Source organism: Hyperoodon ampullatus (genome assembly GCF_949752795.1).
Source record: "Hyperoodon ampullatus genome assembly, chromosome: 1".
NCBI lineage: Eukaryota > Metazoa > Chordata > Mammalia > Artiodactyla > Ziphiidae > Hyperoodon > Hyperoodon ampullatus.
In genome coordinates, this window is record NC_136914.1 from 144562133 (window position 1) to 144575857 (window position 13725).

At 42.1% G+C, this 13725-nt stretch overlaps 1 long non-coding RNA gene across 1 annotated transcript; it reads right to left on the reverse strand.

Annotated features, from left to right (window-relative positions):
• Nucleotides 1-7630: 7630 nt before the first annotated feature.
• Nucleotides 7631-13667, reverse strand: LOC307048566. Its single transcript, XR_013810711.1, has 3 exons — nucleotides 13418-13667; nucleotides 10638-10753; nucleotides 7631-7898 (listed from the first exon to the last, which is right to left on the reverse strand). It is a non-coding gene; the product is annotated as an uncharacterized lncRNA (long non-coding RNA).
• Nucleotides 13668-13725: the final 58 nt, after the last annotated feature.

Genomic DNA, 13725 nt, shown 5'->3' on the forward strand with positions numbered 1-13725 from the left:
TCTACAGGCCTTGACAAACGTATACTGACATGTATCCATCATTATAGTGTCATACAGAGTAGTTTCACTGCCCTAAAAAATCCCTTGTGTTCCATTTATTCATCCCTCCCTACCCCTAACTCCTGGCAACTACTGATCTTTCTATTGTCTTCATAGTTTTGCCTTTTCTGGAATGACATATAGTGCATTACAGTTTTTGTGAGACTCCTTTACATCTCTGATCTGTCCCTGTTCCTAGAGAGTAGCCCTCTGCTATAGACTGAATGTTTATGTCCCCCCCAAATTCATATGTTGAAACCCTAACTCTCTAATGTGATGGCAATAGGAGGTGCAGCCTTGAGAGGTGATTTGGTCATGACGGTGGAGCCCTCATGAATGTGATTAGTGCCCTTATAAAAGAGACCCTGCAGAGCTCCCTCATCCCTTCTGACAAGGGGGGACACAGCAAAAAGATGGTCATGTATGAACAAGGAAGTTGGCTCTGGCCAGACACTGAATCTGCCAGAGTCTTTTATTTATTTATCCAAATTTTTGGCTGTGTTGGGTCTTTGTTGCTGTGCACGGGTTTTCTCTAGTTGCGGCGAGTGGGGGCTACTCCTTATTGTGGTGCGAGGGCTTCTCATTGAGGTGTCTGCCAGAGTCTTGATCTTGGACTTTACAGCCTCCAGAACTGTGAGAAATAAATGTTTGTTGTTTAAGTCACACAACCTGACCCAACTAAAACACCCTTCTGGAGTTCTACCTGAAGACTTGGGGTGCTCACTGTAGCTCTGTCCTCCTGTGAGTCTTTTGAGTTTGCAAAATCTCTGTTCTACTTTATAGAGACTTTCTATTTAGTTTCTTAACGTCTTGATCCATGTAGTGTCAGAACCTGGGAAAACAGGTCAAGTGTCAGACTCGGTTTTCCAGACACCCTTCTCACTGGCATCCCAGCCTCACAAGATTCTGACTTTTCTCTCCAACCCCCCAAACTGCTGACAATTCTGCTGCCTTCTCTGCCCCATGGTGATCTCCTGCCCAAATCTCTGGCTTAGATTCTTGGCCCCTTGCCAGGTACTCAGAACTAGCAAGTGTCCCCAAAGAAAAATCAACTGCAGAATGCCAGCACTCCTGTCCAAGTTTCGTCCTTCTCCAGAATCTTATTGCTCAAGTCTGAGTTTCCCCAGCAGTTCTTCAATGCCTTCAAACAGGTACTGTTCTGTGTATTTTATCCAGCTTTTCTAGTCATTCTCAGTGAAAGCATTGGCTTTCATCTCAGCTGAAAGCAAAAGTCTTGACATACATTCCTGACAGATGCTTCTGTATTTTCTCATTTATTCTGTTAAGATTGACAAATAATAGAAACAGTTTAGCCAAGCAATCTACCTACATGCTTGATTTTATGGATGATTTGTCATTCACAAGTATAAATCTGTACTTTATTTTAGGATGTTGCTATATTAACTTATTTGATCATCTGTTGTGTAAATACTTATGAATTTTTTCATGAATTTATAAATGAATATCTGGTGGTCAATAATCACCATATTTGTGTACTATACATGAATTTCAACTGACCAATAGAAATATTGGGGAAATATAATTTTTTTTAAACTGAAGTATAGTAGATTTACAATTTTGTGTTAGTTTCTGATGTACAGATAATTTTATTTTATTTTTTTGTAACTCAAATTACTTTCAATCTTGAGCTTCCATTTTACTTGGGTGGCAGAAACTAATCTCAATCAATTTGGGGATTTCCCTAGGACTGTGATTAAATAATGAGGGACTTTCATAGTGTCAAAGCATCAGGGATGGGAGGGATCTCAGTGTCATCTGTCCATGATGTATCTACCACACGGGCATCATCTGTTCATGATGTATTCACTGACATGGCACCATCCTGTCTCCCCACTCAGTGGTCTAGTCTGGCATTTCTTGACCTTCATTCTTATCTATGAGGCTCCTTTAGATCCCCTGGCTCTCTCTGTTTACCTTGTTTTCATCCATGAATGCAAAGGAAATTTTCTGGGGCTCCTGAACCATTCCAGTGGGATGAAACGGTCCCAACTGTCTAGACACACTATTTATTTTTTCTATAGGACTCTGATGCCTCCCTGGAGCTGAGCTCTGACTGTCTTTTGGATCAATCTTCCAGATTTATGGGAGAGATAGAGGTATGCTTCACAATGCTTTGCCCCAGTATTTTGTTTATGCTGTAAGCCCTTTGAATTTTCCTAACAACCGAAACATTTGAAACTCAAAATCCTGGCAGAGTTTGCTTTCTGTTGTCCCATGCATTGCCTGAAGCCGTAATAACAGATTAGTCTAGCTGAAAAAGGAAAAATGAAATACTGGAGAGAAAAACAAAGCAAAACATTGGTTACTATTTCAAAAAAATTACCGTGCTACATGTGTATTCATTCCATAAACCCTTACTTTCTTACTGAGTGCCTCATCTACACCAGGCAATATGCAAGACACCAGACTATCATGATAAATGAGACACAGTCCTCAGCTCAGCTACCACCAGACTGAACAGGGAACACAGACAAGAAAGAGGCAGTTTCAAGACTTCTGGTTAAAATATGGCAGAGTAAACATGTTTACTCACCCTCCCTCCCAAAATTACATAAAAGTAACAGTAAAGAGTTTTTTAAAAAAACATGAACGTATAAAGACAAAAAATGAAATACTTGTAAGTAGAGTATAGGGCAGCAATGGAATGTTGGAAACTAGAAGGAGGTGGATGAGTGGCAAAACTGACTTAATAATTGAAACCAAAGCTGGCAGTAAGGAAAGCTAAGAAGAAGGCTGATTTGAACTACAGGATCTCAGAAATATTTAGAGATATTAGAGTAGGGGGTGCAGGTGTTGCTGGCAATGGGAGGATTCATTGCTGGTCTTTTTAAAAGAAATGAACTGGCAGCCAAACTTCTTTTATACTTTCCTGGTGAGAGCGTGGTTGAGTCATCTGTGGGAAGCTAGCTAAAAACAAAAGCAAAGAAACAATGTAAAACCTAGTCAGACCTGCTGTATAAAAAAAAAATTTAATTTAATTTAAAAAAACAAAAAACAAACAAACAAAAACCTAGTCAGATCACCTACAGGGATGTATACCAGTCTATTCCAGGCAGTTTTTAAAAACTGCTTTATTTTTAAATATGAGCAGACAACAGAGTTTTAAATTTTAATGTAGTCAAATGCATTAGTTTTCCTCTTATGATCTGTTATTCGTGGTCTTAATTTCTTTGTTAATGTAATGTCAAAACAGAGTAGAGTGAAACAATTGCTAAAAAGCACGTGTAGTATGTTACTAATTACATTGAAATGGAAACATATCAAGAAATACTACACATTGTTTTTCACTAGATACATAAATATGTAAGGGAGAATAACGATAGTAATACTATTCTGTGTCTACAACATTTTATTTCTTTATTTTAAAATCTGTTTAATTAAGGTATGAATTGTAACAAGGTTTAATTGGGAACAAAGTATCCCTTTTTACTTTTCTATAATTTGAGATATTTCATAGTTAAAAAGAAGATAAATAGGCAGCCACAATACCCTGAGGCAAGGCTTACCATAGAGGAAGGTACTTGGTGTTGGGGAACCCATAGAAAGGCAGATTGCTGGGTGGTTAGGGAAGAGTTGGGAGGGAGTGATGGCATGCAGTCTACAACCCAAGGGAAACATTGGCAGTGCTGGGGGGGGGAAAGGGGGGCAGGAGGAGGTGTGCACCAGGAGTGGTGGAGCTGTGTTTCCTTAAGAAAGTTAGGGGCATTTGTGGTATGTGTGTTGGGGGAAATAGTGAAGACCCTATAAAACCAAGTTCTGTGAGTCTGGATCTCATCCCCAGGAAAAGGTGAAGCATAAAGAGGGCTGAGCATCAGGGCCAGGGAAGGACCCTGGAGACCTAGTGAGGAACCTGGTGTCAGTATGTAATTGGCAGGAGCTCAAATTCTTTACAAAGGGGTTTTCCCCTAACATGATGCCTTTCTGTCTCAGCGAGCTATGCTGTTTTTGCCTTTTCCCCGTCCCCACGGCAGAGGGGAGGGAAGAGCCCTTGTTCCTAATTGCTTTCCCCTCGTGTTGTAGCCCCTGGCCTTCTAAAGTCTCTGCTAAGCGTGGCCAGTGCTCCCTTCCTGTTCCATCAGCCGATCCCACCTGTCTCTCAGGCAGCCCCAGTTTGCAGCTGTGAAGGCCTCGTCAATATGTTTTTTCCTTCTTAGTCTCCTTTCTAAGCCCAAACCCCTCCTCCTCCGTCCTTGTGGGATTCCTGCACGCTGAGTCACCCGCGGAGCCCTCTAATTCCTGCCCACTGCCTTGACTCCTTTGCTCTGCCTGCCGGCCTTTCTGCTGCATGGCGGGTCTCCTTACTGCAACGTGTGCTTGATGAGCAGAGCAGTGTCCCAAGTGAGCAGAGGTGGACGTTGATTTTCCTATCCAAGCCAGCTTGAGAGACAAGGCAGGGCTTGTGCTATGAATCAGTGAGTATTTATCATGGCTCAGGGGCTGGGGTTTACTTTTCTCAAAGGTAATTTTTGGAAACTATTTGGAAATATTTACTCTCTTTCACTTGTGTGATGTGAAAGCTCTTTCTGTTTGGTGTTCTGAATTCCCTGTTTACACCTTCTAAAAGAGGTTATCCATCCAAAGGGGAAACATGATTTGGTTTTGGTGTTATGCACTACTTTTTTTTTTTTATGTTGTCTTTTTTAGATTGAGGTAAAATTTACATATAGTAAAATGAATATAAGTAAATTGTGAGTTTTGATAAATATCTACACCCATGTAGTTATAATCCAAATCAAGATAGAGAAGCTTTCCATCCTTTCCAGGAAATTCTTTTGCTCCTTTTTTTTTTTTTTTTTTTTGCGGAACGCGGGCTTCTTACTGTTGTGGCCCCTCCCACCGCGGAGCACAGGCTCCGGACGCGCAGGCTCAGCGGCCATGGCTCACGGGCCCAACCTCTCCGCGGCATGTGGGATCTTCCCAGACCGGGGCACGAACCCGTGTCCCCTGCATCAGCAGGCGGACTCTCAACCACTGCGCCACCAGGGAAGCCCTTTTGCTTCTCTTTTAGTTAACTTCACACCTACAACAAACTTCTCTTGATTCCTCTCAACTTAGCTTAGTTTTCATGTTCCTGAACTTCATAAAAATGGGATCAGATAGAATCTATCCTTCTTGTGTCTTGCTTCTTTTTCTTTTGTTCAACACGTTTTTGAGATTATTCCTGTTGTGTTCTTTTTTTACTGCTGAATACCATCCCATTATATGAATATACCGCAATTTATCTATTCTCATTGTGATAGACATTTCAGCTGTTCCTATACACTAGTGTAAACTAACTGTGTAGAAAGATTTAGAACTTTTCTTTATAGTGGAGAGTGTTCTTTATAAAATCAAAATTATATCAAAATTACAAAATTACTTGTAACTAGTAGTTACAAGTGAGGAAAGTGGGAGGAGCAAGAGGGTAGGGGATTAAGAGGTACAAACTATTAGGTATAAAATAAAATAACCGGGCTTCCCTGGTGGTGCGGTGGTTGAGAGTCCACCTGCCGATGCAGGGGACAGGGGTTCGTGCCCCGGTCTGGGAAAATCCCACATGCCGCAGAGCGGCTGGGCCCATGAGCCATGGCCACTGAGCCTGCGCGTCCGGAGCCTGTGCTCCGCAATGGGAGAGGCCGCAACAGTGAGAGGCCCGCGTACGGCAAAAAAAAAAAAAAAAAAAAAAAATTACCTACAAGGATATATTGTACAACACGTGGAATATAGCCAATATTTTATAATACCTATAAATGGAGTATAACCTTTAAAAATTGTGAATCACTATATCGTACACCTGTAACTTATATAATACTGTATAGCACCTATACTTCAATTTAAAAAAATTACATCCCTAGCTGATTATCTAACATACTGGAATTAGAGTCTCTGTATCTTATAGACTTCTATTATTGGAAAAATAGAAGCTTGAATGTCAAGATCCTTGTGGCCCTACTCCCCAGGTTCCTGAGTCAGCTGGCTTCTGGGAGTTCCCTGGCAGTCCAGTGGTTAGGACTCCATGCTCTCACTGCCAAGGGCCCGGGGTTCAATCCCTGGTTGGGGAGCGAAGATCCTGCAAGCCGTGTGGCACGGCCAAAGAAAAAAAGAAAAAGAAATGTCTTGATGTTTCCTCAACTCCCATCCTGAGTCTTTAAGGCCATATTAAATAATAATAATAGAATTTTGAACTGTTACTCTGCATATTACTGTATGAACATTGAGTAGTTAATCCACTAAAAATAAAATTAGTTTTACCGTGTTTCAAAAAGAAACTGGAGAAATAAAAGACAGTTCCTGGGTATTGTTTAAACACCCCTGGAGGCTTGAGTTAGGAGGACTGAGCACCCCACACTTGAAACTTGGGTCTGGAATTTCGTTCATGCTGACCTCTGCAGGTAAACTGTTTGAACTGGTTTTCTATTGCTCTGTCACAAAGTACCCCCAAACTAACTTGGTGACTTAAAACAGTAAACACTTTTTATTTCATCATTTGTGTGGGTCTGAAGTTCAGGAGGAGCTTAGCCGGGTGGCTGAGCTCAGGGTCTGTCGTGAGATAGCCGTCAAGGTGTCGGCACACGTGGCCAGAGAGGAGCCTTAAGAGAAAATTGAGAAGAAGATGCTTAGCGATGGGCCTTGAAGGAGGAACAGCAGCTCACCAGGGAAACTGAAAGAATGTAGGGGAGGGTGTTTGAGGCAGGCAGAGGAGGTAAATGCAAAATAGGAACTTTTACGTGGTTCATTAGCGAGAAAGTAGAGAGTGCAGTAAAGTTGGAGGAAAAACTCAGGAAGGCCACAGTAACATCTTGCTAAAGAATTCTGAATATTTCCCACAAGCAATTTGGATCTGCGAAAAATCTGTTGATTTTAAGCATGGAGTAACACAATCAGATTTGCATTTAGAAGACAAATTAGAGAGATGGGAAATTAAGAGGCCAGTAGAAAATGATTGCAAAGCAAATGGGTAGAAGGGAGCTGGAACAAGACAAGGAGGGATGTTATTAGAACCTACCACCTTAGATGTGGTGGTGCGAGGGGCTGGCGAGGGAAAGTGAGGGATCCAGAAGTATTGCTGGGATTCTGCATCAGTGACTGCTTAACAGTGATGTCTTTAACCAGGACAGGGAATGTGGAAGAAGCTGGTCTTGAAGGAAAAATGGTTAGTTCGGTTTGGGCATGTTGCTTGTGAGTTACCTGTGGCCCATCCTGGCTGAGACAAGAGAAGCAGGCAGGGAGCTATGTGAGCCTAGAGCACAGGAGAGAGGTCTGAGCTGAAGATGAGGATTTGGAAGTGTCCTTTGTTGTGGCCGGGCCTGCTGCAGGCTGGGTGACACAGTAACGAATGAACATGGAGCTGTGGCTCAGCAAGGAACCCCTTATATAGGTTAGTGGTTCTCAACTGGGGACAATTTTGCCCTGCAGGGGACTTTTGCCAACGTTGGGAGACATTTTTATTTCTCACAACAGGGGCAGTGGGGAGGGGGGGAGGTTACTACTGACAGTGGGTAGAGGGTGGAGAGGCTGTTACCAGAAAACTGGATTTGCCTCTTGGTGGGTATTGAGCCAAAAGACACAATCAAGCCAAAGAGCAGGAGAAAGAAAGATTTATTATTACTTGCAGCAAGTAAGGAGAACACTGGGGATCTTTCCCAAAGATCCTGGGATATCCTGGGATATCTCCCAGGATAGCAAAATTGGGGAAGTTTTAAGCTAAGGGTACATGCAAATTAATGAAGGGGCTTGAGCAGAGGAGAATTCAGTGTAGAATTGGGGCAAAGGTTGACGGAGTCCAAGCTTTACTTGATTGAAGTCAGAAAATGTCAACATCATCATTCCATCCTCCACCTGGGTGGGTGCTTTATTTCCTGCAGAACTCAAAGATATATATCAGATTGTTATGCGTATCCCTGGAGGAGGACCTAGGACTCTATTTCATGCTGAACTATTATTTCTTGTAGCCATGTTTTTGCCACAAGAAGAAAGCTGGTCTCTGAGAGAGGAAAATGAGACAGAGAGAGCTAAGAGTGTGTGATCAGTCACACTTTCCCTTTATTGGCATTTCTGTTTTTGTTTTTCTTTTTTAACTTCTATGAAATTAATGTGGGAAGGAAGGATCCTGCTTCCATAAAGTTGAAGTTAGCACTCACTTCCCAAGACCTTGAAGTATGACTGATGACATGCTCTTAGCTCTCTCGCTTTTTACCAAAACTAGCTTGAGTTGGGTTTCTGTCACTTGAAACTAAGAAAGTCCTGACTTAAACAGCTTTGTTAATTTAGCCTGAGAAGAAGCTAGTGAAAGGAAAAGATTTAAATACAGATGAGAATAAGATCATTATCCTGGAGGATGAACCTTAAACCTTGGGTAGGAAGAGGGTCCTCTCACCCTCTGAGTGAGAAAGAAGGAGGTAAGAATGGGCATGGGTGAAGATGAGTTTGTAGGTGTAGGGTGAGAATTCAGGGCAAGGAGACTGGCTGAGCAGGAATTAATGTCATCTGCTGGGAGAAAGGATGAGGGCTAGAATCTTAAGGAGAGCAGTGAAGATTAAAATAAATATGATGAGGGATGGAAAAAGAGCTGAGCAGGGACATATTAAAGGGTCACTAAGAAAAGCCAAGGGCCCAGTTGAGATGGATGACTCCAAATCTGTTTCATGGCCACTCTATGGTATGATTTTGTTGTGTCCCACTGTGCTCAGCAGCCTGCATGTAGGGGCAGATGATGGTGGGGTAGCGGTCAGTTGGATGTGTGAAGAGAGTAGACTGGAGGAAAGTGACAAGACGGTGGGGAAATGACTTACTCTATAGGCCATAGGTAGGATAGAGAAGAAACGAAGCAGGAGAAAGGATGGTTGGTAGTCTGGGTGGGAAGAGAGGCCAGGGGTGGGTGAAGTCTGAGAGTACTAGCAGATGTGGCTGGAATGCCAGGAGAATATGGAGAAAAGGAGGGAGCTGCCGGGGGTGGGAATTAGTAAAGTTTTAGAGGAGGAACCGTGTAGAGAATGGCAGTGTTCAGGGTGTGAGAGAGCGAACCCTCATTCCCTCTTATCCAAATAATAAGGTTGCATAAAGGGGAAAAAAATAACACTACTTCCATCCATCACGTGCCTTGATATCCCCGTTAGGCTGACTTCTGGGAAGGACACCACCCTCCCGCCCTCCTTCTCCCAGCCCTCCACGCTGCACATACACACACCCCCGGCAAAGGCTTTCCTTGTTTAAGCCTGCTTCCTACTCTTACCTCCTACCCTAAGGTTAACAGAATTCTTCTGTGTCATCTCATTTAATCTGCTAGACCGAGCACTGTAATTAGACAGATTCTATCTTTTTTTTTTTTTTTTAAATCACTGTATCCTTAGTGCCTATGACAGGGTATGACACACAATAAAGTTGTTGAATGAATGAAGATAAACTTCCGATAAAGAAACCAATGCTGAGAGGACCATAAACTGGCCCCAGAAATGGGAGTGGGCTGGGGGTAGGGGACCAGTGTTGAGAAGCTGGCTGTTGATGGGTAAAGCCTGCTGCAGTGGAGCAGTGGATGCAGAGGGACTTAATTTGGGTGTTTAAGTGGGATGGGTGGGGACTGAATCATCAGCATGGAAGAGATGAGGGTGGGGTTTCATGGTGAGAGTTTTTGGAAGGAGAAAGAGGGATGAGAAATTGAAACCATTCTTCCTGTTATTTTTAGGCATTAAACAAGTGAGCTCATCTAATCCTAGCCACCACCCCAAATTAGGAAAAATCAAATCATTGTCCAAGGTCACACACTACTAAGATCATAAGGCAAAACTTTACCCACCCAGGGATGAGTCCTCCCCAGAATTCAGAATCCCTGTCTGGGACTACATCTATTCCACTGGCAAAATTCTCTCTTACAAGGTTTCCTTTTAACTTTTTTTATATCTTCCTAGTCATTTTGAATATCAACGGTTTGCAGTTAATAACCCACACCACAGTGGCTTCATTCAGCCATTCACGCATCCATTCAAAACATTCACTGCGCTGCTATGAGCAGGTACTAAGTGTTACTAAGGGCACTGTGCTAGGTGTTGGGGACTCAGCAATGAACAAGAGAGACAGGATGCTTGTCCTTTTATAAACAGGCTGAGTAGTTTTGGGTTTCTTTTTACTAATTGCTCTGAAGATCTTAATCAAGCTTAAAAATCCTTCCTGAAAGATTCCTATCAGAAACTTTTTTTTACCTAATTATTTACCCAAGACCTATATTCCAGTCTCCTGCTAGGGAAGCTGACTTACGTTTTACTGGATAAACACAAATATTGTTTTGAATAAAAACAGTGGAAGGCCTTCTAAAGATAAAAATCTCCTGAGGAGTCTCTGCCTTTAATTTCTGGTGAGCATGTGGATCTCAATAAGGGGAGATTATTAAAGTCTCCTCATAATTTCACACTGTTGACTCAGGATGAGTTTCTGAAAGTAAATCTGGACCTATTTCTCCAAAGGACATTACAACCACTTTAAGTCTAAAGGGCAAGGTTGGGGGGGGGCACTAGAATGCTGGCTACGTTCCAGTATTACTTCTGGGAGGTAGAAGTGATGGTGAAAATGGACAGGGCAGAATCTGCAGAAGAATGAGGCCTCACCTTCTCACCCTGGGAGGTTCAGGGATGGATGAGATGAGGCCACGTAGGCGGCTTGAATTAAATTCCAAATGGTGCCTCTGGAGTCTTTGGCCACATCAGATGGGGACCGTGGGAGCCTGCATATGGAGAGGAGTATAGAGGGTGGCAGTCTCATTTAGCTGTACTTGATAGGGGCCACTGATGGGAGACTCTAGTAGAGGAAGGATAGGAGGGAACCAGGAAGCATCAGCTTGGCCCTGGAGAGCTGGGGCCTGCCAGGCCTGAGGGATTGGCTGGTGATAGGACAGGTCCTGTTGCATGGGGCAGTGGGACCATCAGAGATTAATTTGTTTTAAATGTGAGAGTAGGGGCTGAATCATCAGGTTGGGAGCCGAGAATGGTAGTGAGGCTTTTTCAAAGGAGGAAGAACTGTGGAGGAATGAAACCAATCCTCTTATAATTGCTAGGCATTTTTACAAATTAGCTCATTTAATCCTTAATTTCTTGCAATTCACTATCTTGTCTTCTTTTCTTCTTCTTTAAGTAATCATAATTTGTAACAACTATATTTATTAAATGAAATTAATTTAAAAAGAAGACTAATTGAGAATTTTATATTCTAAAAAACAAGACTAACTCTTCTAGAATTAGGGAAAATTGTCTTACTTATACAAAGCCTAATACTCATTTTTTTTTCTCTTTATGCATCAGTATAATTAAGGGAAGCAGTAGGTCAATGAATATATGATGAAAATATTAGATTTGAGACATGTAGAAATTACAACACAAGGAAGCTAGACCTGTTTAGAATAAATTGGCTAGTTCCTGAATGATCCAAATAATTGAGGTAAAGAGGGAAATCAGGAAAGTCTCCAGTTTACAAAGAAATTGAGGTTCAAAAATGTGTTTGGAGACTTCCCTGGTGGTTCAGGGGTTAGGACTCCGCGCTTGCACTGCAGGGTACGTGGGTTCTATCCCTGGTTGGGGAACTAATATCCCACAAGCTGCGCAGCTTGGCCAAAAAAAAACCAAACAAGAAAAAACAAAAATGGGTTTGTAAATTAGTTATCTGAGATTTGGTACATTTCCCCAATGAAAAGAAAATTTTAGGTATGGCTGTAACCTGATACCTGATTATCTCATCAGAAAATAGCTGAAATCCATTATTTGCACACAAGAACTGTACAGCAAACAAACCAAAATTATCACAAAATACTTAAAATTAAAGCAACATAAAGACAACGCACTAAGAAGACTTTAATTTTAAATTCAAGAAAGGGAAAGTTTAATTAGGAGGATGAAAGAGTTAACTGAAGGATCTGGTGGAGAGTCTGAGGATGCCCTTTGGACACTGAGCAGGGACTTCTGGGATAGATGACAGATACTGTTTTTAAGACATAATAAAGGAGATTTTCTGAGTGCCCATCATTTATAACACCCAGTAGTTATAAAATACCACTCATTAAAAATCCATCAATTAAATATACCATTCAAAGCAGAGTCTTTAGGTGGTAGTTTTTATGCACTTTGCACTCCAGCCATTTTAGAAATTCAATTCACACACACACAAAAGCACTTTCCTTCTTTTGGTTTTGCTGTTCACTTAACCAGATCACCCTTTCTCCTCTTCATTTCCTGACAAAATATCCTCCCTCGAAGCCTAATTCAAATGACACATCCATCAATTTTTTAAATCCCTTGACAAAATATTAGCTGTCTCTCTTCTGAAACCAGTTGCATTTTGATTACATTTTAGGCATCTTGTTTATGATTTACAGTTTGTCTCCCATTGTAGTATTTGTATTCATGCTCTATCTGTAATATTAATGGGAGTAGACTCTTCTGTAGGCCTTCTCCACAGCTTCAGACCACCTTTGCAAAACAGTGTTCCCCTCAGCCTGATTCCCCAGCTCCATTTTATTTTTTTTATAGAAAACTTCATACTGGACATAATAGGTATTTTTTCTTGTCTGTCCCCTCCACCAGAATGTATGACTTATGAGGGCAGGGACTTTGTCTCATTTACTGCATTACCCTATCCCCAGTGCCTAGAACTGTGCCTGGTCCACAGTAGGAACTGAATAAATCCATGTAACTAGAAGTGAAAGAAATACCAACTGGGGTATGTATATCAAAACACTGAGTCTAATAATTCATTAATTCTATCACTATTTAGCTGCAGGACACAGCAAGTCGTTAACCTGTGATGGGCATCATTTTCCTATAAAATCAACAACATCGTTAAACATAGGATTGCTGAGTTCTGGTGTCATTCCATTACTCTGAGAGTAGAAACTGAGAGAGATGATGAAGAAAAGGACTTCAAGTAAGTGGATGTGTGAGGGGAAAAGAATGCTCCAGGCCACACTGAAGGAGCTACTCTTGGTGAAGGTCAGAGAGAAAATGATAAGCATAAGTGAGGAGAAAAAGATGCAGAGGAAAGGGCTGCCTTCACACTCCTTTGCCTGTCAACAGTGCTCTGGGAGAGGTGCTCAAACTAGGGAGCCTGAGGCCACATAGAGATGCCGGCTGCTTGGGAAGAGGCTTCCAGGGAAGAGAAAGGCAAGCTGAAAGGGGAGTGTGTGTGTGTGTGTGTGTGTGGCGAGCTCCACATGCTTTGCAATTTTGCCTCTCTCTCCAGCAAACAATCACTCTGCTGTGACTTTGTCAAGGCCTGATTAAGCGTGTGGCTCATATGTGAAAGCAAATGAGTTCTATCTATACAAAGAACACATTCGTATTTAATTTATGACAAAAGCTCTTCTTTATTCCCCCAAGCAGACTAGATTCTTACCTCTTACCTTGAATCTCCACAGCACTTTGCGCTTCTCATCCTGGAATATCTTACTGCGTCTAGGGTTGCCGGCTTCTGTCCTCTTGCCTCCCGGCGCCCGCCCGGTGCCTTCCCTCTCGCCACGCTAGTAAGTCTGAGAAGGGCACTGTCTTTCTGTCTTTGCGTTCTCTGCACTAGCCTAGTACAATCTCCTGTAGTGTCTGTGTCTCCGTCTGTCTTTCTCTCTCTCATACTCATGTATTTTACGTTTAACTAATAATAGGGAATGGCTCAAATTTAAGTTATTTGAAAGTTCTAGGCTGGTTCTGAAAATAG